Here is a 25,446-nt window from a genome sequence, read left to right on the forward strand (position 1 = left end):
TCGTCTGCTTTAATTCTAATGTTTATGACAACGGCAATGGAAACGTAGGCTGCAACAGCGTAGCAACGTTTTTTTGGTACCGATCGAGCCAACTGAGTTGATTCAACCCTTTCTAGTTTATGTATTTGACAAAATCACATACTATTAAATGGAGCATCGGCTAAACAAAGGCTAAACTAATGCAAAAAGAGTTTCACACATGAACATTTTACATATATATTACAACATACGCATAGACAACTATTGTTACCATCAAAAAAAAAACAAAAAAAAAAAAAGAAAATCGAAACATTTCGTTTAAATAGAAACTCTATGTGAAAAGCTGCGGGTACATCGACGTTTATTTGTTTAATAATAAAGTACAATGCCAAAAGAGAGACTGTGCCGAGATCTGTTCGTGTAAAATAAAAACAAATCACTGCTTTATGTGCATCGAAAACATTAAAAACTATTTTATCAAAGCTAGTACGGAAGACGCCAGCTAACCAGCTCTAATCTTTGCCAACTTTTCCTCTAATTTACGAATCATCATATCGTTATTATATTCGACAGTAAGACCTGGGTATATATGTGTGTCTATATAGAAATCGTTCTCTCGCGTGCGTTATTGTATCTATTACACAAATAATTTGCCGCTTCGTCGTGTCGCCAGTTTGTGGTTTATCATTTCGCAAGGCAAGGCGGTGTTTGTTGAACAGAGAAATAAGTAAGGAAAAAGACACGGGGTTTCTACTCAGATTTCGGCTTTTATGGAAGCTCTTGCACGACGAACGTGTATGACAATCGCCGCCGTCTCTAAAATACTTGAAACTGTCTATAGTTATTGTCATTACCGCTGCTGGTCCTACTGCTGTCATTTTACAGATTTCCACCACGTAAACGCTTTGAATGTTTACGTCGGGGTTCTTCAAAAGTGTTTCTTTTATCAAGTAATTTATCCAGACAAAATTTAACAAATGCAATTATTTTGCACAATGCATTCAACTACTTGATTTTAAACCTCGAAATTAGCACCCTATCTTAGCAGGGTGGTGATCTCGAGGGACGCTATTTTATTCGATGACGTTCACAAAACCATCATTGCCCAGTAGTTGACTCTTGCCCCCCTTCCTAGTCCTATTCTAGTATTTGACGTCGCGTGCTTACGCCTCGTACGTTTTGTGTTGCTGAACATATAACATACATGGCGATTGCGCCATACATAGAGCGACCTTCTCAAAAGGTTCGCCGTCGCTACAGCAAACGGGTGCCATATTGTAATGTACATATTTTCTTATTAGGACAGTAATTGAACCTCTCAACGAGCGTCGGCAGATTTTTCGTATGTCGTTTGTATTTCTTTTTGCTTCCTCTATGTTTTTTTGCCTATGTATGCATCTATAAAGCAGGCCTATAGCCCACCTCTTTTTATTAGACATGGTTCTAATCAGGCAATAGCTCGGACAACTCTTCGGTGTGTTGTTGCTCAGTTCCGCTTTTCTCCCCAATGTTTTAAGAGCCCTTTTTTACGAAGGAGTGTTATCCTCATTATTGTAGTTGTTCGTGGGCAGTAGGGCAAATAAAATCCTAACGAAAGCAGTTTATGAAGCGGTCAGGACTGGGATTGAGAGTTATCGTAGACGTCCTTGAAGCCGCGGTGGTTGTCTACCGGTTTGCCAAAGTAATTTTTCTCTTCGCCTTGTTTTGAGCGAAGTGGGTTTCACGCGTCTTAGTTTATTGGCCCGGCCTATTTAGTCACAGGCTGCATTCATTACGTGCTGGTCGGCCTTTAACAAGTCCGCAGCCGACAGATTGGATGAAGATCTCCTAGGTTCTTACTCTCCTTCTGCCTCCTCAAGTCCTTTAATACATGTGGGATTTATTCTGAATATTCTCTATATGCAGTCGTGTCAATGCAGTGGTCTGGAACAAAAGTTTTTGTCCTGTTAGTCGTATTAAGATCTGTTGCCGTTAGCAAAGGACAGATCGGACCGTCACAGCTTTAATAACTCTGAACATGCGAGGCAACCCGGCCATTCGAAAATGGGTTCCTGATGCGACCTGGCTACTAATTGCCGACTACTAAACTCTAGTGGTTCAGAGATCTATCGAAAAGCAGCAATCTGTCGGTGGTTTGATGGCCTTCTTTCCATAAGGCTTGTAGAAGGGAAAAACGGAGATCAGCCATAAAATACGATGTGAACTTGTATTACTGTCATGACATCTCTCTTGCTTTTATATAAATACTGGTAAACTGTCTATAGGAGAATAAAGGACCTGAAGGAAATTCGAAAAGCTCACCACTCTGACGGAATGAAGAAAAGCAACAACGGTGTCGGCCGTGAAAGCTTTTGAAGTAGTGCTTACGTACAGTTGCCATGATGCAATTTCAGACCTGTCTCAAACGACAACTGCTTGGGTGGTAATAATTTGACTGTTAATAGCTAACAGTGGTAAGAAGCTTGTATAAAAATCTGCTTGCTGTCGTTATAGCGTAAAATTCTATACGGTGCATAGTTAACTATATAACGAACTTCGACACATTCTGCTACACACATTGTTGCCTGGTAATTTTTCCGTCCGACTTAGCAATGAGCTACTTTTCGCATACTCTGAGCCATCTAATCAAATATATCTCTTACTTGCAAACGTTTCTCATGACAATTTCTGCCTGGCCCAGCGAAACCTGCAATGCAACAAGTTTAGGACAAGCTCTCTTCAAGGTAAGAACATTGATGCTTTTTTTTTGGTTCTGATCCGTTTCGAAGTGCATGAAGTATTAATTACCATATACGCTGCATAACAGTGACCACAGCGTGAGTGATGTCCGACGAAGTGATTTTTTCTTGCTTTGTTTTAAGTAAAGCAGCTGCGAACAAACTCTCTCAGCCTTGACTATCCTTCTTTTCTGTGGAAATGGGGTTAAAATGCTGTCGTCGGTTTAGTTTTACGGAATGCTACGTTTACGAAACTGTCCATGTCGAATCTGTCTATGAGCCAGCGAAGTTTCTCCATCCCGTGTTGCCCTCGATGTCATGACCGGTTCACCAATGGTGTCCCGTATAAGCTAAAGCCGTTACGTCATAACAGTAGCAAATTGTTATCCATTTTGCATATCGTCTCCTCATTTAAACTTGCAAGATTGCTCACACATAAATTCCGGTGTTGTTTTTTCGGCCAGTTCAATCCGTGTGGAAACCCGGCCCTGCGAATAGATTCAGTAAACCCTTTGCAGTGTCCTTATCTGCCGTGATTGTGATGGGCGGATATATTATTGCACGAAAATAACTAGTAGCGGTGAAACGTCTTTATGCCGGACCCAGAACCTAGACCCCGTCGTCATCAGAGATTTATATGCAACGCAAACCCTCTGAACTGCTTTTACCGATAGAGCAGGCGACCACATTAACGGTAATCACCTGTGAAATGATTTATGAGCACAGTGGAGTATAATGGATATGAGTTTCGACCATGTGGCAAAAGTAGCGGGTAGTGGTAATACGTGTATGAGTTCTATTTAATGATAAATGGTATTTGAATTAAAATAGTGTTCCATTTTTCATTGACTATCAGTAGTTTCGTATAGTATAACGCGTCGACAACACGATGCGAAGCAATTACATCCATTGGCCATTTTGACACCCTCGTTATGAAGTAACGACACTTCGACGAAGTGTCTCTCTTCAGAGGCCGCCATAGCTCTGTATGTCACGATACGTTCACTTCTCGTGCCGACACTATTTTCTCGAACGATTGCATAGCGCCATTGTCTTAGCCCTAAAAGGAGCTTGAAAATCCAGACGCTCAATTGAAAGAACGATATTCTGATGACGGGGAAACTTGTCGAACAGCTTAGATATCTATTCTACGATGCTACTGAAGCCTGTGTTCTGCTGGATGGAGCAATGTGCGATAAATCATCAACGTTTTAGTTAATCTTTCGCTTTTCTTTCAACGTAACAACCATGAAATAGTTATTGAATGGCGGTGTTAAAACTAGTTTCTACTGTTAACCAGAGAGCTCAATAGCATCGATCATATTTTGGTTACCATGTGTACACTGAAACTTAAGTATACCTTTATTTTCATAACACAGTGGCTGGTTTCAATAAGTAGAATATACTGTAAGAACCTATTTCAACCATGTATTGGATTTTAGCAAATTTAATTTCCGACAGAACGAAGAAGTGTAAAAGCGTATAGTGATGAGAATCTTCCAAGCAACAAGGAGGTTTCGTAGAATACCGTGCCTGTTTCCCAGACTTGAGGTTAATAGAGTTGCTCTCCTAGGGACACCTTTAATATAAATCTACGCGGGGAGACCAGCAACACATTTGAAAATTCCGCCCTAATCAGTAAAATAATGCCAAGAACGGTGGTAATTTCCGAGTATCTACGGTAGGAAGAAGGTACACATTTTACGCAAATTATTTTTCATTTTAAATACTTATTAGATGTAAGTAAAAACTAATGCTCTAATCGCTCAGTTTGTGAATAGTTTTTTTTTAAAACCTATCAACATATATGCCTACAGGATAAACCGGCTTTCTGTTTAGAAAGGCAGCAGGTCTCCAGTTGGTATTGCTTCATTTGTAAATCCGCTTTTTTTGCAACCAGAAATTGGCACGAAACTTCTCCTAAACGGCCCGTTTGCTAAATTTTCTTAGAAGTTCGTATATTCAAACGTTATTGCATTGTAACGCCGCCAAACACCATTAAAAATTTAGCCAACTGAACCAAGGATATATTTTTTTATGAATTGGTTATTTTCAATGTCAAGAAAGGAAAATGTTCCCGCTAAACCTATTAAGGTTCTTTGCACCTTTTTTTTTAGCTATATTCTTCAGCCTCTTTTCACTATGAGCCTACTTTTCCCCGATCCAGTATATGTGGATGACTTGCGGAGGGTGTCTCGGCATGTGCTATACAGAAGTAATGTTGTAGAAGTTAACGACATGGCCGGTTCTTGGATGAAAAGAAGCATTTGGAAATTTATCGGGGCAAAAGTTTTCAATCAACAGCGGACGTGATCATGTACAGGTTTGAATATTGAAAATCATTCCGAATCTATTATGGGCTGCTGTTACGAGACGCCACGAAACGAACTTCCAAATAAATGATTGATATTATATCTGTATATGTAAGAGACCGCGGTGCCCTTGACTGGGGTTGTGTGGAGGCAACATTAGGCACAATAGTAGTACAACAAGCGAGTGGCAATTTTTGTCAGAGAACGGTTCTCCAGAATGAAATAGAAAGACGCAAGCTAGACACTCCGATTCCGCGGAGAAGCTCAGATACAACGTGTTGTGACCGAAATATCAACTGGACATACTCGATAAATGAGGTAGCGCAAAAATCAGATACGTTTCGGTCCGTCGACGGGGCTAACTCATCAAAGATGTTTTTTTTTTCATTTCAGTAAAATTATTTAATATTCATAAATGTCACCAACTGTCGGAGGGTCGAGTATTTTAAGATTTCGCTATCGACCCAGAAGACAGCCGCTATTTTAGACGAGGTTGTTGTTCCAATTTGAGTACGTCTGTTGGATTTACGTTGTGATAAAAAGTATTTTCCGCAAGTCGCTGATGTAGCGGGAACATTACGCTACTACAGTTACCTTGAATATAGCAAATGAGTCAGTTATACGTTAGAGGCTTGACACATATAGATAGTTGACTTTACAAAATCTAATTTAATAACCCTACACTCATCCGAGTTAACATTTTTACGACGTTCCACAATGAATAACGCCCACTCTTGCTAATAACATATGCCAGATAGGAAAAGCCTACGCAAAGCTATAGAAACTCAGGACAACACATCGAGGACGCTGGCTAAAACAGAAGCGAATGGCCTAGGCCGTTTATACCCGTTCACTGTAAAATGCATCCTTTGGAACCCTTCGCGCTGTAGTTCTCCTAAAATATGAATTAACAATTTCTCTTATCGCGATGTCTTCGATTATGTATAATATTAACAGAAGCCTAAAAACATGGCTCCGAACTCAGTATTTAGAGCGACTTCGTACTTGACATCATGCTAATGCTGGACACCTGTAATGTTATAGTCATTGACACATGAAAACTACACACGTGGGGCAAAATAGCAGACTAAATGAAAGAAACGTCTTGAACCATTATCATCGCATTTCGTTGATATATTTGCCTATTAGACTCCGGCACACTCGCACAGCAGCCGCTGCGTATAATCCTGCCTAAAAAGTCGTTTAAAATCTTATAGTGCGGGCAAATCACCGGTCAACATAGAAACGTGAACGTCATAGAGGACCTCTCAGTTGACACAGGCAACTAGACATGTAGGCAGGACTCACTTGTTTACTTGCTAGGTCGCTGCTTATACGACCCACAAGCCCGAGAGAAAGTAGGCGTGACCCAGTAACCCCAAATAGTCATCACGCTTCTGTCCGCTAGTGCGGTGGGTTCAGTCACACTTTATAGACAAACTTGCGGACAGCCGCGCATCTCAGACCTGGCGTTCGTTTTCATGTTGTTTATCCTATTTTTCACTTTTAGCTGATATTTGTCTTAGCAGACAATTTTGTTCGTAGAGGTAATGAATTATCCGGCAGCAGAAAATCTGCGAGAAAGAATGGGGGGCTAGAGGGGTAAGCAGAAATACCCTCCTACATCTTCGATGGAGTGCCATTAGCTAACCTCGTTGGGGTGCCCTTGCCGCTGCAGGTCTCGACTGCTATTCTCCCTATATGGATTAACGTCAGATGTTTACACTGTGCCTGTTTAAGATGGAAACGGAAGCGTGGTGTTGAATGGGACAGGCCAATGAACACACGTTAGGTAGAGAATCTTTGAGTTACGGCCTAAATAATGGGCTAATTAAAGATCAATACTGTTCTGTAAGCGACCCAGTTGCAGATGGTTATGAACAGCATGTAACGCCGATAAAGAATTCGTTGTGGATTGCTCTAGTGAAATATCTATTAGCGATGCGTGTCGAGAAATTGTCTGTTTCTCAATTGAAATTGACCGTAATGAGCGGTTGCAGGGACATTCGACTGACGCTGAAGTTGATGCCCCTGCCTGATATGTTTAGCCTCCAGATCAACTATCAGAAAGGTATAGGGGAGTGCGAGGATATGTGAGGGCAGGCGAACGTCTAGGTAATAGCTATAACAAGAATAGGCGTATTGTGTTATACTGCTCCCTGCTATCTCACGACGGTTCACGTGGCTAAAATGCGAAATAAGAGAGGAAGTATCAAGTTGACAGATCGACGACAACAACCAACACTTGTATTTATAATAAATGAAAAACTTGTAATAGAACAAAGGATGTATCATCGTTTCGATTATAGACTGGCAGAAAACTATTATACGAGGATCGACGTCACCGTGTCGCATGCTGTCTCGTATTTGAGTTTTCTCTGTTTGTTGGTAAAATAGGACTGCTTTCTACTATGGTATAGCGGAAACTTACGGATAATAGTATTTAGATAAAATAGAAACAGAAAAAGAGCATTTCTCCTACTCTTATAGCAAGGTCGCTGATTATCAGTAATTAATACGGCATTAGACAAAGGACAATGGTGACAACAGCTTACAGAAAAGTTTCAGAAACACAGTTAATTAATAATAGCAAGACAAATACTTGTACATACATCAACAAGCTGTTAGCCCAAGGCTAGCTAAAGTTTATATGTGCTACCCTTCACTACTATGTGCAGTAATGTTTCACCCGTTCCTGTGGTTTCTCTTACAAATCTGTGGCACGGATATGTACATACCAATCTATATAAGGGCCAAGCCGACCTATCGCATTGTACCTCAACATGCAGCTTCTTCGCAAATGGAGTGCCAGCGGGTGGCGTCACATGTCGCTTCTATCCATCCATACACGTTTGACCCGTGCTATCATATTTACTGCAATGCTTTTCTATCTGAGGGGTCGATGGTTAGGTGGGTATCAGCGATCGGAGCGCCACAGGTCATCGAGCTACCGTAGTGGCGTAAACAGCGTAGTACGGGTACGCGAGCGGTGGGGCTAGCACCGACGCCGTTTCACGTTGTGCCATAAGTTTTTGCTGTGGCCAAGCTGAAGATATAAATGTGGCACGAGAGTCTGGTACGAGCGAATGGATGCATTAAGGACAATCGAAAGATAAGGGCGGCGTTAAAGACGTAGTGGGTCGGTTTAACGCCATTCACGCTCGGGATCAAAATGGGTCAACGATCGAAAAAGGATAATAGGGTAAAATGGGACAAGGTTGGGTCTGGGGTTACACGGGACGGAGGTGGCAGACGGGTCTATATGAATATACGTGAACGAGGTTTGGTCGAATAATCCATTCTGTATTCTAAAAAATGACCTGAATAGCGGGAATGTTATGGATTAGTTATGAGCGCAGAACTCGGATGCTGTTTGTAACGGAATGAAATATATAGGTAAACAATATACAAGTAGCAGGTGTTCTAGTTAGCGCACATTTAAAAGGGTGCAAGTAAAGGACATCTGTGGTAGAGACGCGGCAGCTAGAAAAAAGCCATAACAGAGAGGAATACAAGAACACAATCAAGGCTTTAAGGTCAACTGAAATTATCTACCTTCCTTATTCCTACATATGTTTTCCTTTAGTTCTTTTTTTCCTATGCGTGATTATGTCCGACCCTAGGAGATGGTGTTCTTTAACTGTTCAATAACCCTTATCGTCAAATAGCTGGCTTAACACATACAGAACTATCAGTGGCGTTACCATGTATGCTTATTTGGAATACAAAGACGGTTACGCATGTAAGATGCAACACAATGTGTATAAAATGTACCAACGCTATTGCCCATGCTTGTCCTTATTTTGAAATATGTGACCTTAAAACAATTAGAAGATTTTCAACTTTATTCTTTGTTTGTTCCCGTCCTCCTTGTTAATTCCGGAACATTTCTCCAAACTGCGCAGTAATATTCGGAAAGTACGTTATTCGCGTTCACCAAACGGCCAATGTTTACATGCACTTCTATAGAAATATTTCTACAAGATGTCATATAGCCAATGTGTACTCTACTACAAACAGCTGTTGTATTGAGCCAATAAAACCGGCCGATAGAATACTGTAAAATTTGTATACGGCGGCTTAGCCAGCCCACTTCTCGCTAGAGCACCCAACGGTCGCTGGTTCAAGCCCCGTCATCGACATATACTAGACAACAAATCTGACCTGATTTGAAAGAAGCAAACAGTATTTAAATTACAAGAATCAATATCCGCCTTTTCATCTTTATCATCTAGAAGGTTTCATACGGTGGAATTCATCTTATTAAGCGTCTCTCCCCTGACCTTTCGTCGTCGTTCGGTATCTCGTAACGCAAACGCTGGTTGACGCAATCTAGACTAGCCAATTATGGTCACTGCCCGTCTAAGCGGAAGAACCGTCGCGTGATACGTCAACTGTGTGAAAACGGTAAACCAACGATTCCTACGGATCGAAGTGGATATCGCTGTCATATGGAGCTTTTTACAATGGTAGCCGTCGTAGCCGGCACTACTGTGGTTATGATCCTTGTGACGGATCGTTTAAGATTAGTAATCGTGCCAGCTGTACGCTAACGGCTAAAGGTGACTTTGTATTTCGATGTTAATAGTCCAGAGCAAAACCGTTACATCGTTGGAGGGAATGGCGGTTGGCAATAGTCAGTGACAAGAGCGTTGATGTATGCCGTACGTGGCAAATGTCGTGATTATATAATTCTTCGATGCTTTTACGTGGGCTAGAGCGCTGGTGGATGAGACTTGACATAACGTGGTGGTGATATGACGTCAGAGAGATTGCAGCTGGGCGTTTCTACCATGAACGCATCAGTTGGTCTTCGTGGCCAGTAGCGACGGGAACTGACAATCTGGCCAGGTAGAGCACAGAAATAATACGGCGAAAAATGGGTTAAAATGGGAAATTATACTAAAGTTGAATGAAATTTGTGAATTTAAAGAAATTTGCATTTGCACAACAAGTTACTGGGCAGCAGATAATCGTTGGCTGAACGCGGGAAATAGTTTAGCAATTGGTGTTGGCAGAAAGAAGATGCCTCATCGGCCTGTACAAAATATCACAAAATATGAAAATAGTATCCTCAGAGAAATCATGCCGTTCAATAAGATAAAATAAATAAAGCATCCCTGTAAAACACGTCAGTGTTTAATAACAAATATAACAGTACTTGAAAATAATTGTTTTTAACAAGATACGTCCCGCATTTATTGCACACTCCATAAGGTTCCTACTATCTGTATATTCATCCTTACCGATCTTCACTCGCGAATGCGTCCTATGGGGGATACACACCAGCGAAGTTCATTTCTTAGCTCTTAATACTACAGGGTGAGTTTCCCTACCCCCTAAGGAGCCCATTTCGGTTCGTATAACACACAGCCACATAGTCACGGTTGACCGGACTGAACGCCGTTTGACTTACCCATTGAAACAGTCTCTTGCTGATTACTGTGCCCGTAGAAACTGCTGTGTAGTTAGTGTCTGAACATACGCGACGCCATAAATGTGTTCTCTGTTAAGAAATACTTTCTACGCGACCTGCTTTAGCACGGACGTCTATCCCTAAAATGTCTTGAGTCGACCCCTGTTGAAGGCGCAGGCAGTCCTTTATGGTACTACCAAGCTGTGCCTTACCGTTGCGTGAAGAGCGATGAAGAACTCCTCGTGACACTTCGTCACCTTTCGGTATGTACGCTGGGAGATGAAGATTACCGGATGAATGGTTTGATTGTCGCTTCTCGCATCCCTATGCTGCTCACGATTGGCGCAGCCGATTAGCACAGGATGAGGTCTTAGTCACTCAAGCTACGGGCGACATATATAAAACTTTGGCAACGTATTGTCGACAATGCGCTGGCCAAACAAGAGCCTCTGACAACTCAAGACACGACAACTGCGCGCCATCCGACATACAACCGCAGCAAGAAGTCGGAACCAGATAAACGGCGAACCATCTTTGAAATCATTACAACATCGAACTTTAGTTTTAGCTAGCTATTATATAACGACGACGAAGACAACGAACCTTGGGTTTTGTGGTTCGAGGCTCGAGGTTTCTGGGAACGGCTGCCGAGAGATGCAGTAAACATTGAAGGCTCTGTATTGTCGTATAAAGTGTACACCATTTCTGTAGCCTAATTCGTCTCGGCTTTACTCGCCGCTGCTCAGAGAAAAACGTGCCAATAGCAGCGTTAACCTGGTGGATTTCCTTCCATAGGATTTAACATAGCAACCAGATTTACAAAAAAAAAACTGCAGGAAATCTCAGAGTGTTCCCGAAGGTAACAATGGCATTCAACATCTAGCAGTCGGTACATCAATATGTTTATCTCCCTTGATCTTGGAAGTGGTTAAAAACCAGAGGCAGTCAGCGCTCCCGTTTCTGAGGTACTAGGCTCTGAAATAGCCGATATCTTAAAAGGTAATGTGTGGAACGGAATTGCATAGTGCGCCGAGGAAGACCTATAATGTGAACATATGATTTCTTTCATTTGGCCTCGCATTTAGATAAAATGTTTGTTTACAACTGCGTGGCACATCAAGGTTTCGAGGTAACCTGACATCTGGTATTTAAATCTTTTCTTAAATTTAAATAAAGTGTTTAAATCTTTTTTTCAGCTAATCTACATGCAAGCTCGGTAGCCTGGCTAGGTCGATCATCGCCGTCTGTAAAATGGGCGACAAATCCATTTGCCATGACCCGCAAGCTTTCGTCGATGTTTGGTGGTATAGTTCCCAGGGCAAGAAGTCTACACATCCATACAGATAATTCTATACTTCCTAAGCAATTTTCAAGTGGTACCAACATGTCGAGGTGCTAGAATTCCCGACAGGATCGTAATCCCGACCCCATGTACAAAATGACCTAATGCTGTAACCTTAAGAGATTCTAGTAGAACTTTGGAGCAATGATTGCCCCTCGAATTGTGTACCAACAATGAAACATCCGGAAGCTGCCCATTTTTGAACGCTGGCTATTTAGGCAGAAAAAATCTTTTTCGTCGGCCTATAACAGTTCAGTCGATAATACTATCTTGTATGTCCTACTAGATAACATCAATTGGCTTGTTTCCGTAAATTGTCGATGAGGGCGCCCTGACTATCTACATGCGCTATCAGAAGGAAGACAGAAATATTAATATGTTGTGCTGTTATCGTTTTGTAGACTGGCTCGTTTGTTTTCATAGATTAATCTGCAAATATAAACTACAGAAGACCACGTCGATTTTCAAACTTCGTGCTACGTCGAAACGAGCTATATTAAAACTTTGCCGAACGTCCTACTAAGCGAAACGGCTAACCAACGTTTTGAGTCCTAACTTTATCCGTCCTTTTTCGGTTTCACAGTACTATCTGCGTCCCGAGCCTATGATTAGCTTGATTGTCCGTTTTCAATATCTATGTATAAAAAGCCCTCAGCCTGTTCACTTACTAGTTCTATCGCCCGTCCTTATCGAGCTGCTGGTCTCGTACGCCTAACCATTTACCAGTCCATCTTCAATCCTATATTTCCCAGGTTTCTTCAATTTTTTTTATACGGTCTGCTCCATAATAGGCGTACTTCGCTTTCGTGTTCGTCATTGTCGCTTAGCGTATACTACGCCCTCGGGTGAAATGACTGATGGCTTCCCATAGAGATCGCAGGTACAATAGTGGCGAGGACTGTCACGTGCACACCATACCCTCTTCGCTTTCTCTAAGTATGTACATTCGCCCATCTGTCTGCCTCCGTCTTGCTTTACCTGGCGCCCTTGTGCCGTTGACGACTGTTGAGGTGTTGTTGCGATCTTCATCACATCTTTAGCTTTTATTTCCCTCGAGAGCGACGGGTGTCGTCTGTGTCAGGGTGTGCCTTCTTTCCTATAGCTCCTTTCATCTTGTTTCAGTTGCTGGGTAAGACGACGGTTCTCCTTATCATTATTTCTACTGGTTACTTCTATCGTCATTATTACTTCTAGTGTTGTTATATCCACAGTCGACGTTAGACAACTTGAAAGTGTTTACGTGAGTGGTTACCCAAATATCATTAAGCTCAAGTGGCGAGAGGGAGGGGTAAAGCATCGTTTCGACGTCAGAACGACGAGCTTTGCGAGAAACGTAGGAAATCTTTTTGTTTAAGTACATTCGTTATTCCTTTCAGCCAATGTTCAGCTTTTTATGGTACAATAGAGATTTTTCGGCGCCACTCGCGCCCGGAGCCCGAGTTAAGTAACCGTGAGTACTGTCTACGTAAAATCAGACGAAGGCCGCAGACGGCAGATGCGATGTTCTGCCAAATGACCTCATTGCAAACTCGAATTATCCAACTTCTGTTAGCTTAATAGAGGAACTACGGCGACAAAAATTTGGCATCCGTGAGCAAATAGGTACAGCATCTTCGCGAAAAAAACGGGGATGGCCTAGCAGGGCAAACGATACAAACATGTATCACTTACGAGTCGTGTGTATTTTTGGCGACTATCGTTATAGTTTATTTTGGTCAAGTTCGTTTCTATTATGTGCATGAGTGGATCGAATTGTTTTTTTCTGTATCTAGCTGTGGGGTCCTCGGAATAATCCTCGAATAACTGTGAGGGTATCTCAGTACTAATGCTACTGAATATCGCTTTTAAAGTCCCTGAAGAATTCAAATACGCAGTTCGTTCATATGGGTAGAGCAGATTTCAATGTATTGACACTGCGCGGTATTATCATCATGTAGATCTGGGGCTGAACTTTGCGTTTAGTGTCTGGTATCAAACTTGTGTATACGTGTTCATTCACACGTCTGTTTGTTTTGCCGGTATGCGCTCATTGTCTGCTCTGTGCCAACAGAATCAATTTGAATTTTTTTTGTGAATCGAGGTCCACGTCTACCATCCTAAGCTTTTTCTAAGAAACCCAAGTGACATAAGCCGACGTTTTCTACTCGAATATACAACTTGCGATTCCTTTAACTGTTTTGTATCTCCAATTGCTGTATTGTTCGCCGCGTTTATTTTTTCCGCAAAAAAATCCTTTCCAGGCGTTCAGTTTTTCTGTGATCCGAGTTACCAACAGCTTTTTATCTTAGGTCGCCTGTCACCACAAGAGAACATTTACCTCACTTTGACCCACTTTCATCCTGTACTTGCATCTATACGGAACACGCAACTGTTTCTATAAACTCATAATTCAATACATTGTGATAACTGAAAATACGATCATAGGATCACCGACCTACCGACCCGCCAGGTTTCTCTCCGTTCTGAAGTGTATATACTTTGCAAGAAACAACCTCATATATTTCATACAAAAAGCTGAATCGGGACTACAAGCGTGAATTCCCCTTCCTTGTGTAATCAACTCACCAAACCTTCCAGTGTTTTCATAACAGCGCCAATGAGTAGCTAGCTTTAAGGGGATAAGGGAGGACCGCATCGGAATTCAGTCGATTCTGCTTGTATCCCGCTTGTATCCCTGCTGCTGCTAGAGGAAGACTCAGGAAAGGCATAATCTCGGGTATGCAGATGCCCTGAGTCCGGGTGCGCTTTCTGAAAAATAGGCTGATTCGCCATTAACCAAACCTGAGATGAGTCAAACAAGCGGAGTAAGAGTTGTAAACAAGGGGACGGCATGCAGGTCATGAAAACGGTAAAGGGGTAAGCTTCCATTCACCTATAAGCGTAGTTACGTGTTCATCCGTGAAGGGCAGATATTTTTGATTATTGTCACCATCACTGTCCCATCTACCTCGGAGGGTTTCAGTCCTTGTGATGTCGTTAGCAGTTTCATTATAAAGACGATCAATTTCCAGCCACTACCTTTATACTTTTCACCTTTCCACAAATGCTAAGAGTTATCGTTTACTCTCGATGGTCGATAAGAAATTTCGCCGCTGTCGACATCGTTAACACGGAGGTCCCATCTGTTCAGTTTTCTTTTGAAAGAAGCGAGCTCTTTTTGCCAATAATGTTTTGAGTATTCCGAACACTGACGGTCGGCGTTTTTGCTGGGAAAGCACCAACTGCATGAATTAAATATACAATTGTATATATAAAGGTAGAAATTTCCAAGCGTAATTGTGTTTCACTGCGGAAAATTGTTATTGAGATTTTAACTCAACAAGATTACGATGGTATCCTTAGTTGAACGTCAACCGGAGATTAATCGAGCCCCAACTTTAAACTTCCACCCAATTACTAAACGTCGAATGAACCGAACTTCTCTTAGATATCCAGTGACCAACGCTTTCAAAATGAGAACTACCTTACTACAAATGTTTTATTGTTGCTTATTATTTGATAAAGCCCACTCTAGCACTGTTTTATTAATATTTCTCTTTTGATTATTAACGCCCATCTTGTCCGCAACTACGGCCAATCACTGCGCCAGCAATGGCAGCTGGAGTCATTTCCGATCAAGAAAATACCTACAATTCTTTTAAATTAATTTAATAATAATTTATTATATTACTGCATATCTAGGCCACCGTCATAAAACGAAACTAAATTAAAATTCTTAGGATGCCGAAAAAATAAGACGAAATTTAATTCGAAAACAGTCTACACAGCCGGCGAGGTGTGCCTGTCCCGGTTTCCTCCCCAAGTCATTCCTAATTACCAACATATCATTGTGTGCCAGGCTGCCTGCGCAGAAGTGCGTCTTTGATTATAATGTTTTACCGTAATAATAATGCGTCACGAGATCACTACACGCTATTGATTTAGAATAGAAAAACCTGCCTTTCTAATTGGTGTGCTGTGGCTAGGAAATTCATTCTGATTTGATATTAAATTCTGCTCGCAAGAGGCAACCGTCCTACAAAAGGACCGGGTGAAATGGCGCGTACATATACGGTCCGTTCTTGTGATTTCCTAGTAGTAATATGAAACACGAGGATCACGTAATCGGTAGTATAGTACGTCCAGAATTTTGTAGAGGCGAAGACTTGCCCCCAGTAAATGCATGTCATACTTACAAGCACGAGCATAGATTCGGTCCCCAACGTCGACTGAATACCTTTTCAGTCAAATAAGACGATCCTTGAAATCGGTTACTGCTTAAAATCAGCTCAGCATTTGACCCGCGTAAGTCTCTATTCGCAGCAAAGTTCGAGACGTCTCCGTTCGTTGTCATTGTATCAATTTATATCTTAACCGCGTAGGCTCATTCTCTCGTTTTCCCTCTTTGTTCCGATTTTCAATTTTTCCCCATCATCTCTTATCTACATTTTCATCCATATGAAGTGCACGTACTAGAGCATTCTATGTGACGCATAACGAGTTCCTGACCGGAAGTTCAAACGATCGATCTACGTTCTTAGAAGACCATCTGGTGCGCGCGTGTTGCACATTCGCAAATGTAACTCCCAGTGTTATGGCCGGGTTTCATGGTCGCGATGTAAAAAATGGGTGAGTCTTTTCAGTTTGTTTTTTTTTTTATCTAAAACAACATGTTCATCTGATTCTCCTCCTGTCCTCCCGAATCATGCCACGACCTTGCTTGTCGCTGCTTGACGGCACTTGGTGACGCCTGCCGCAACCAAATTAGACCTGCTTGTCACCTGCAGAAATCGTTCCAGCCTCGGTAGTTGACAGGAAAGCGGCTCTGAAAATCACGATTACCAAATAGTTCCACGGCAGTTTCTTCTGTTTATTACTGTTGCTGATATCATTATTATTGGCGTCCATTCCTTTCAGAGTTTATCGCTTAATTGGCCTGAGCGAAGGCCGTCGATGTTAGTGTGACAAGCAGCTTAATCAGCAGCGTCGAAGACCATTTATAAGCAGACGGAGATAGCGACTGTTAGCTGCTAGCCAGATTCGGGCCATGCTACTACGAACGAGCTATCTTAAACGGACTGGTTTTTTTTTAATGCAGCGGAATATATGGCTTGGCGGAACCGCGTAGCGTTATGACTCACTTTGGTGGGGCGGTACACAGTCTAACTAGTTAAATAAGTTATATATAAATATTAAGTTATACATCGTAACATTGTAGAACAGCTATGTTGCCACAGTTTATTCCTCGGTCACACCGGTCGTTTAGGCAACAAGGAAGAATGGGGCAAGGAACAATGTGCGCCAATACGGGGCTACAGGTCGCGCCAGTTATGTAAATAATGGGGAAATCATGCTATTCTGTTCTGTTGTTGCGCATGTTAATGAAATAAGGAAATAGGGCAAAACCATGATTCATTCGGCACACATTGAAAGAAACTTGTTGATAAAAACTGTCCAGCAAGCAAAAGCACATCTTATTGAATCTGCCCGCAGTGTGTGTGTGTGAATGTTTGCATGTCTGTCTACTTCATAAACATAAACGAGATATCAGTTGTTATTGTGAAGGCTGAAGTGACCCATAAAATGCGTTACCACATAAGAACTAGTTGATGTGTTTGTGTGCGCATGAGCTTTAAATCGTACGGGTGTGCATGTTTATAATAATAATAATAAGTAATCATGTTTATGACAACGTTGAGCAATTTCATTTTGTAACCAGACTGCGCGGGTCTCTCCCGTTCCATATAATATAAAGCTGACAAATATCTAAGAGCTTACATCGTAATTGCTTCTCAAAATAACCAAGTGTGCCCTTCAACTACGCCGTGGTTGAACTTTATCCGCCTGTGTTACGTTTGCTAGTTGTCCTGTCAGGCTTGAGTCGTTCGTGCATATCCGGCATATCTCTCTACTTTGCTGTCAAGAAGGGGCGCGTACTTTTCGAAATGGAGAAAATGTCGCTACCTTGGAAATTTTGGAAACTAACAATGGTTACAATAAATTCGACGTACGCTAACCGTAAACACATTCGTACTCTTCTTACAGTTCACGGGTTTCTATATTCGATATATATCGTTCTCTCTTCCATATTACACTTCCGTCGTCTTGCAGCTTTAAACACTTCTGAATTACACGTCCGCTATTACTGCCTTAGTTAAAGATCGATTCAGACGTTCAGTGGATAGTGTCCGTCTGGTTTCGAACCCAGACGCCATTTAACCTTGCCTCTCTAAGCAGCTCATCCCACTACAAAATAGGTTACATCTTACGCCCACCGAAGGCAGCAAATACGAGCTCACACGTACACAGGTCTCAAAAACAGTGACAACAACAACAACGAGGAGTGCCCTGCAAAGCCTTGCAAAAGGGCAAATGCGCTAAAAAAATGGGAACACCACCAGACTCGACTTCGCTACTTCGATTGATCTTTCAAGGACGACAGCGACGCTACAGGTTTGACACTGCTGTTATCGTGTCAAAAGTTTCGCATGACCCTCTGCTATTGTTGGTAACAAGGTTCGCCGTTTATGCCGACGCTTTTGGGCATACCGACAGATACACATAGAAGTTTCGCTGGGCCAGACAAAATGCCGGCGGCTGCAGGGGCAACAGCACAGGATGTTTTGCCCGCATAATTCTACAATATAAAGATGATGCTGGAAGAATAATCGATTCAATGCATGCTTTTTATTCATATCCATGTATGTCCAGCATTAGTCAGCCAGTCAGCAAGGCAGGCAGGTAGCAACTGAAGTTTGATGGACCTGACCGCATCGCCTTTGTCATTAATGAGATGCGGAAGGCAGCGAAGCCTAAAATAGCACCTAGTTAAGACAATACAAAACGTAGAAACCCAGTAGAATCAGTCACCATGGGACAGGGACGAAGCGAAGCAAGTAACACATGAACCAGATATGTAAGATACATAAGAACTTATGTTGCGTATATATGTGTATATATGAAGTCATTAATAGAATACTAAGTTATTCAGCGCAACGGCAATGACTGAACAGTGGAATGGTCGCTGCCCAAGTGCCCTCCGATAAAAAATCGTGCTTGTGCCCACTGTCGATATAGGCTGCTTGAATACTATTAAGCCAATATTGCAAGGCGCAAGTACGGACAATTCAAGTCGGAGCCAAGTTCTATTAATCTGCGAGAATCGACCAGATATCTATGCAGATAGATGCGACCGCGCAAAATCAATATTTAAATGATCCGCGTGCCATGTTTTGTAAAGATGACGCCAAAGTCCATGAGCGTTACCGAAAGGCGAATGCCGTAGAAAAATTGACGTCACATAGAAGTAGACAAAAAAAAAAAGTCTCTGTTTGCGTATAATGAAAGCAGTGGAGAGGTCGACGTATGACATGTCCATTGGCACCACTATCAGGTACCGTGGCAGAATGTTGTCTATAAAGAAAAATTACGCTTTCCGCGACCTCGGTCAAGACGATCATCAACGACCGATTTATTAGATTCAACTGAAGCAGCACAGGCAGAAGGACCGGACAAACATTGGCACCAGTAAGACGCACACTCGTGGCAAAAATATTTTTGATTTCAATACGAGTAATTAGAAACATGGACGCCATGTTCTTCCACTCTAACGAGCAGACAACGAAAAGTTTGTTGACAAGCTTAAGCTCTCTAACAAAAAAGTGCGCTCAAGTAAAATGTGGACAATGTTCCAAAATTAATCAATTGATGCGGCTGTTCCTAGCTAGTAGTTACACTGTTTTTTTAATTCGAAGCTGAGCAGATGTATACAGGTGGCTCCTTCACTAATCGGGAGTCATGTCTAACGTGAATCAACGGAAAAACGACCCTTAAATATGTGTAACTCATAATAACTGCCTGATTTTTCAAAATAAAATTTACTTATTTTTATTATTATAATATAATCATGCCTACACGACATCCGTGTATTAGGTGCACGTAAGCGTTAGGATCGTCCATTAAGGAATGACTGCACGACGGAGTCGAGCAACTGCTCTATTTATGCCGGACATCTTCCTGTCAGAAAATGTGTGTCGTTTAGCTGGTGTAACCCTAGTTCTGGCGGTCGACATGTAGACTGAACACTGAAAAGTGATCACGACATTTGGTATATCGGGTCTAGGCACAGTAGGTCCCATCTGAGACCCCTACTAGCCGCATCACCTGCACAGAAGTACACGTAAGTCCATCGACGTAGATCGAAATTGTTAACGGCCGATTCAACTGATATCAATCGTACTATTAAATAGTCCGACTGCTATTCGTTGTCGACTGCTAAAGTGTCCTATAATGTTACACGAGCCCAGTGAGGCCTGTACGCGCGCAAGTGTGTGACCTTTCAAAAGTAGTCTCTTTCTGCTTCATCATCAGCGTTTCTTAATTGTGTTTACCATCGCATCGTGACCTTATGATGCGCCTCCTCAGCTCGTGAGGACCTATTAATCTTTGCTGACGTACGTTAACACAGAGTGCGACGGTACTACAGCTTCATGCCTATTTTTTGGCTAGGTGACTCGCGGCGGTCAGCAAAAAAAACCTGGCTAAAGACCAGCCCGGCCGTACAATGTCCTGGGTGGCAAACCCGTTGCATTGTTTTTCGTATCGTTCAAACCCGGGCGTTGATATCCGCTGATCGCCTACCGTGTCGACGCACATTTGGACAATGAATAAACGCAGGTTATATCCCTTTCAATGACGTCATTTATTTTCAACAACGAACGCGAAACAAGAAGACACGTCGGATATGACGTCTCGGCTAAATGCAAGTAGAGCATCTATTTTACACGATGACGTGTTTATGTTCGTATATTTTCGGTGTATGGAAGCCCAAGTAGAAAACCTAAGCATGTCATTATATGCCAACAATTCACCATAGTGTAAACAGTTCCAAGATTTAGACCGTTTTCGAAAAACACAAAGGGGTGTGCATCTGGAGAAAAGGAAATGTAACTAAGGTTGAACGCCGCAGCGAATGTAGCGTTATTCGTGCCATTTTTGTTATATAAATAAGTTTATTTTTAGTAATAACCCTACCCTTTATGCAAGTGATTAAAAAATCAATAACTTACAGATAGACTGACAACATACGTTTCCCCGCTTTTTATTTATATAATATACGTTTTCTAACATTTGCCTTCATTATTTTTAATTCGTGTCATAAACGAACGTGTATACCTGTTTATTATTATGGCTTAATTTGATTGAGCTTTTCTTGTCGCTGCAACTGCTGCTGTGACTTGGCGTAACGCCGTTATATGATTACGAGCAGAGATTTCGTGACGGCTCATATCATTCGTAAGGACGTAGATGAATCGTGGTCGTGTAAACGATCGACGCGCCCTGAGCGATTGACCGATTGCGAATTAGTACGGCCCAGGGGCCGACGCAATGCTCGATGCGGTTCCCTTTGTCTGACCCAACGTAAAATGGGTTCGTTTGACGTAGCGTTCCGGCGCTGCACCCATAGCGGCTTGCTGTGCAATTGTTTGCTCGCTGGCTGTGGCAGGCCGGTTCGTATCCAGTCTACCGGAGCTCTTATATATATATACCAGCGATAGAATATGCCGCCACTTGAAGGTGAGCTTCCAGAACGCAATACCTCGGTCGTTTAGCGCCAGGCCAGGCTGCTCGCGCAGACCAGCGCAACAAAAAAGCTGTGGGTACGGCGCGAAATAGAAACAATTGAAAATTTAGTACAATATAATCAGTCCTTATTCGCCGGCTGGTGGGACAGTTTCCGTTAGGTGGCACCCGCATGATTCAATGCCATCTTAATATTAACGCTCGTAGCCTTTCTGCGATAGCTTATGGCTTACTCGGAACAAACAGAACGATTTTAAGCACGGGGAACCCCTAGCCGAATATAGTTCGAGTCGGGTGACGTGCGATGATAAGTTCATACTGTGCACGTACGTACGTACGTACGTATAAAATGACTGTGGAGAGTTGTGCATAATCTTCGATTTTCATGAAGTGTCGCTTTCCTGGCCGTCAGCAAAACGCTGAAAGTAATAGGAGTGTCGACCCGAGTACAACATTTTGGCCGCGTCATTCATGGCGAAAGCTTAGTTTCGGGCTGACAGTAACGCCACATGCTGACAGAAGACAAGAAACCGGTGCGTATGTTATTTTTAACGGTATTATTGGTTCATTTACGCGTTTGTACTGCTGAGTTGTCAACACGCTCTAGGCATAGCAGAGATGTTGACAAGCTAAACGGAAAGTATAACATGACAGAGCGGCAAGTTGTCGGAACTAAATGGAACATCCGCGTGGTAAATCACGATTAGGGAACAGGTGCTAGACGAACATGCTCATGTAGTCTTGAGCTCAACCTTGACGCTGCGACCATTGCACGTGTGTCGAACAGAAATCAAGACAAAACATAGCAGAAGGTCCCCATAGGCTAACTGTCTCTATCCAGCAGCCCCAGCGCACAACGCTCTAGAAAAACAATACAAATGACAGTCGTACGTATTGCAAACTTACCATGACTACACATTAAGCAAGTTAACTTTTACACAGATTTAAACAGATTTGTTTGAACGCAAAGACACGCACTTGTCCATGAATGAAATTCGGATAGATAGATAGATAGATAGATAGATGGATGGTTAAGTTCAGTGGAGAAGCACAGACTTTTTTGAATGCGCACATATATAAATAGGCTGGTCCCTTCGTACGGAGCCTTACCATTTGATTCACTGAACCGGAGTATTTGCAACGTGCCTAAAGCCTTAGTTACAAGCATGCCGGCATTGACTGTTCCTTCTAGCCGACGTAATCATGGACGTAGGTCGAGCGAGCGGCAATTATACAATAATAACAATGGTTGAGCTTTCTGAATGGCCAGTTCTGCTGTTGTGAAAAGTGTCAGTTCCGGACAAAAAAAAACTCGAAGCGTTTAATTTCGATTGATCGTGGAAGTACAGGGATGGGGCAAACGCATGCAGCTGATGCACCACTAGACAAGCAAACGGGCAACTGGCTCGCTCGCAGCCTGTAACGATCTTGGGGCTGCTGGGGTATAAAGACGTTTTTGCCTCTTTGCAACAGAAGCAGGATTTTCTTAGCGGGAGAAGGGGGCAAATGGGCAGAATCACTGCTAACAGGGATCTATTAATCTACATTTGCTGTCTTTGAGCGGTGGTAGCCTTGAAGACCATAATGCATTTACCTTTATAATCGCGAATAAGTGTTGCGAGGTTCGGCGGTTAATTGATACCAAAGACTCGTTTTTGTCACCGACTTCGTTTGGGGCAGTAATCGAAGACAGATTTGGCGTGGCAATATATCAACCCCGTTAGGACTTATTATACAATTTAACAAGGTGATTTTTTTTTTTGTTTAAACAATGATCTGAAACTGTACATATATAAAGGTAGCACAGAATAAATTGTTTTCCCGTAATAACTGAGGGAGCAGCGTAAATGTCGGCGATTTAACGACAACGCCCTCCCCTCCAGGCACCGACTAATCTTCGATTACGCTACAATCATATTAGGACTGTTGACGGGTGAGCGTTGGCGGAGCCACGGTCGTACACAATAATAACAAAAACCAATACATCATAAGAACAAAAACAGCTACTGCTATTACGATAGCAAACTACATGAAGCCAACGTGTGACGTAATCACCCAATCTGGCTGACCTGATCTAAGACATATACAAATAACAGCTACAAGTGGGATCACGTAATAGTCTCATCAGCCATGCCAGAGCCGGTACGCTCAATCAATATCGACGTTTGCAAAGCCAGCATAAGAAGACGGCCGCTACAACCGGTATTGTTGCTGTTATCATCACTAGCCTGAAGGGTCTTCAATGCAAGCGTGAGTCGCATGTTGCCGTGCATCGGAGCACCGTGCGGCAGTCGACATCTGCCAGTTGAATTCTCATCTTCGCCAGCAAAAGCGAGGACGGCGACACTGGCGCCACCAGCGTAGCAGAACTGTGTATGAAGGGACGGTAGTCATAAAAGGCGACGCCGTTATCAAAGCGAAATTCGGATTTGTTGGGGTCGCAACAAAGTTAGGACAACAATGCGGCAAGCCCAGAAGCGTGGGTCGGAACCAACCGGCTTGAACCGCTTTTAGCCGCAAAACAACATAGAGAGAAAACAAAATTGATGACAGCGACAAAAACAATAACTTCACGGCGTGCTCAGTGACATCGTGAAGCTTTCGTCCCTTTTAAGAACCGAAAATGCAATAAAAGGGAAACGCCGACGGCTGGGTTGTTATTGGGCGCACCTCATTCATAACGACTACCTAGTTTTAAATGTACATTAATTTATTTATTGTTTGTTAGTTAAATAAAAGCGCTCCAGTCGTCGCACGTTATTACGGAGCCGGTAAAAGCTTTTGCCGCGTGAAAAATTGTGCCCTCGTCAACGCGATCTCGTTATTCGCTTGCTACTTGTCACGTATCAGTATCTCTGTCGATGCAGAGACGACCGATTCCTTGCTACGCGACGGATAGAATTCACTATTTCGTTGTTTCTTACCCAAAACGAAGGTGGATTAAATGAAACGTTTAATGACTTAATTGTAAAACTATCTTCCACATCGCATCATTTATTTGCATACTGTTTTAAAAGCAAGGAGTGCGTCTGTGTAGCTTCTGGAGAACCTGCTGCTAATCTTTAAATATATTTATAAAAGAGTAATTAAATATAGATGGCGTTATGCACCCAAACCCTTACGCTTCACAATTCATCCCCTTTTGCCGCCGCCGCCGCCGCCGCCGCCACTGTTCCTATGAAAATTACCTTATATCAGTTAAATGAGTTCGTAGTCACGAATTCACAGACATACAGAAATAAAATAACGCATGAGCGCGTGTGGTCGTGCTATCTACCAGGACGGTCACGTTCTAATTTGGATCGAGAAATCGGATCGTGGATATAGTCGACTACACAACGGACTGCAGTTGTTTGTCACGGCAAAAGCTAGAACTAGCAGCAAGGTGGCTCAATTCTACTCCAGTCGTATAGTCGATCACCTGGACGTGGATTTACCGACAATTTGTGATGTATCGGCGTACTCTTTAACTGAAACATATAAGAATATACGTGCGAATACTCACTGACTGACGCCGGCCGTTGACGACATCTCTCTTTGAGGATTGTGGTTGATGTTGCTCGTGTCCAGGCTTCCGTCCACTCTGAGCAGATTTTCGCATAGCATATTGTATGTATCCAAAAAGTAAAAAGTGAAGGTTTCTGGGTAACCCTAGCCCCACACTGACCCTAACGGACGAAACGGGCTATTGCAGTTACTGTTCCAACGAACTGCCTACGAATGCAGTACTTAGGGAAAAAAACAAAGACTAAGAGCGAAGACACCAATGGAACCCTGTCTCCAAATAGCAAATCTCAACAGTGCCGAAGCAGCAAATCTCATACTGAATCAAAGGATAGGTCGAATCAGAACAAAAACAAACACAATAACTCCAAATAGTGTTTATACACAGGGATCGACAAAATGGCCCACGTCGACCCTACTTCACATAGCTTAGGTGTCGGAGATAAGTTTTCGCTGTATTTTGCATACTACATCCCAACATTGAAGTGGTCCTTTGACCAAATACAAGTCTACATGATTGGAGATCTAGCGAAAATACCGTATTTTATAAACTAAATGATAATTTTTTTCTTATATTCTTCTTATTGTTGCATGTGAATGAATTGTCCAAGCTAA

General features: G+C 42.4%; 1 protein-coding gene and 1 long non-coding RNA gene across 4 annotated transcripts in view; one reads left to right on the plus strand and one right to left on the minus strand.

Annotated features, from left to right (window-relative positions):
* Positions 1 to 25,446, minus strand: part of LOC111250115 (protein zyg-11 homolog B) — a 159,086-nt gene that overhangs the window by 56,156 nt on the left and 77,484 nt on the right. The window lies entirely within an intron of this gene.
* Positions 10,936 to 16,790, plus strand: LOC111250116 (uncharacterized). 3 transcript variants are annotated; one of them, XR_002673191.2, is made up of 4 exons: positions 10,936 to 11,283; positions 11,621 to 11,728; positions 16,210 to 16,374; positions 16,663 to 16,790. It is a non-coding gene; the product is annotated as an uncharacterized LOC111250116 (long non-coding RNA). The 3 variants fall into 3 exon arrangements; XR_015327374.1 differs by lacking the exon at positions 10,936 to 11,283 and adding an exon at positions 11,284 to 11,423; XR_015327375.1 differs by lacking the exons at positions 10,936 to 11,283; positions 11,621 to 11,728 and adding an exon at positions 14,451 to 14,622.

The sequence above is a fragment of the Varroa destructor genome, unplaced genomic scaffold (genome assembly GCF_002443255.2).
Source record: "Varroa destructor unplaced genomic scaffold, Vdes_3.0 BEIS01000004.1, whole genome shotgun sequence".
In the NCBI taxonomy this organism is placed as follows: Eukaryota; Metazoa; Arthropoda; class Arachnida; order Mesostigmata; family Varroidae; genus Varroa; species Varroa destructor.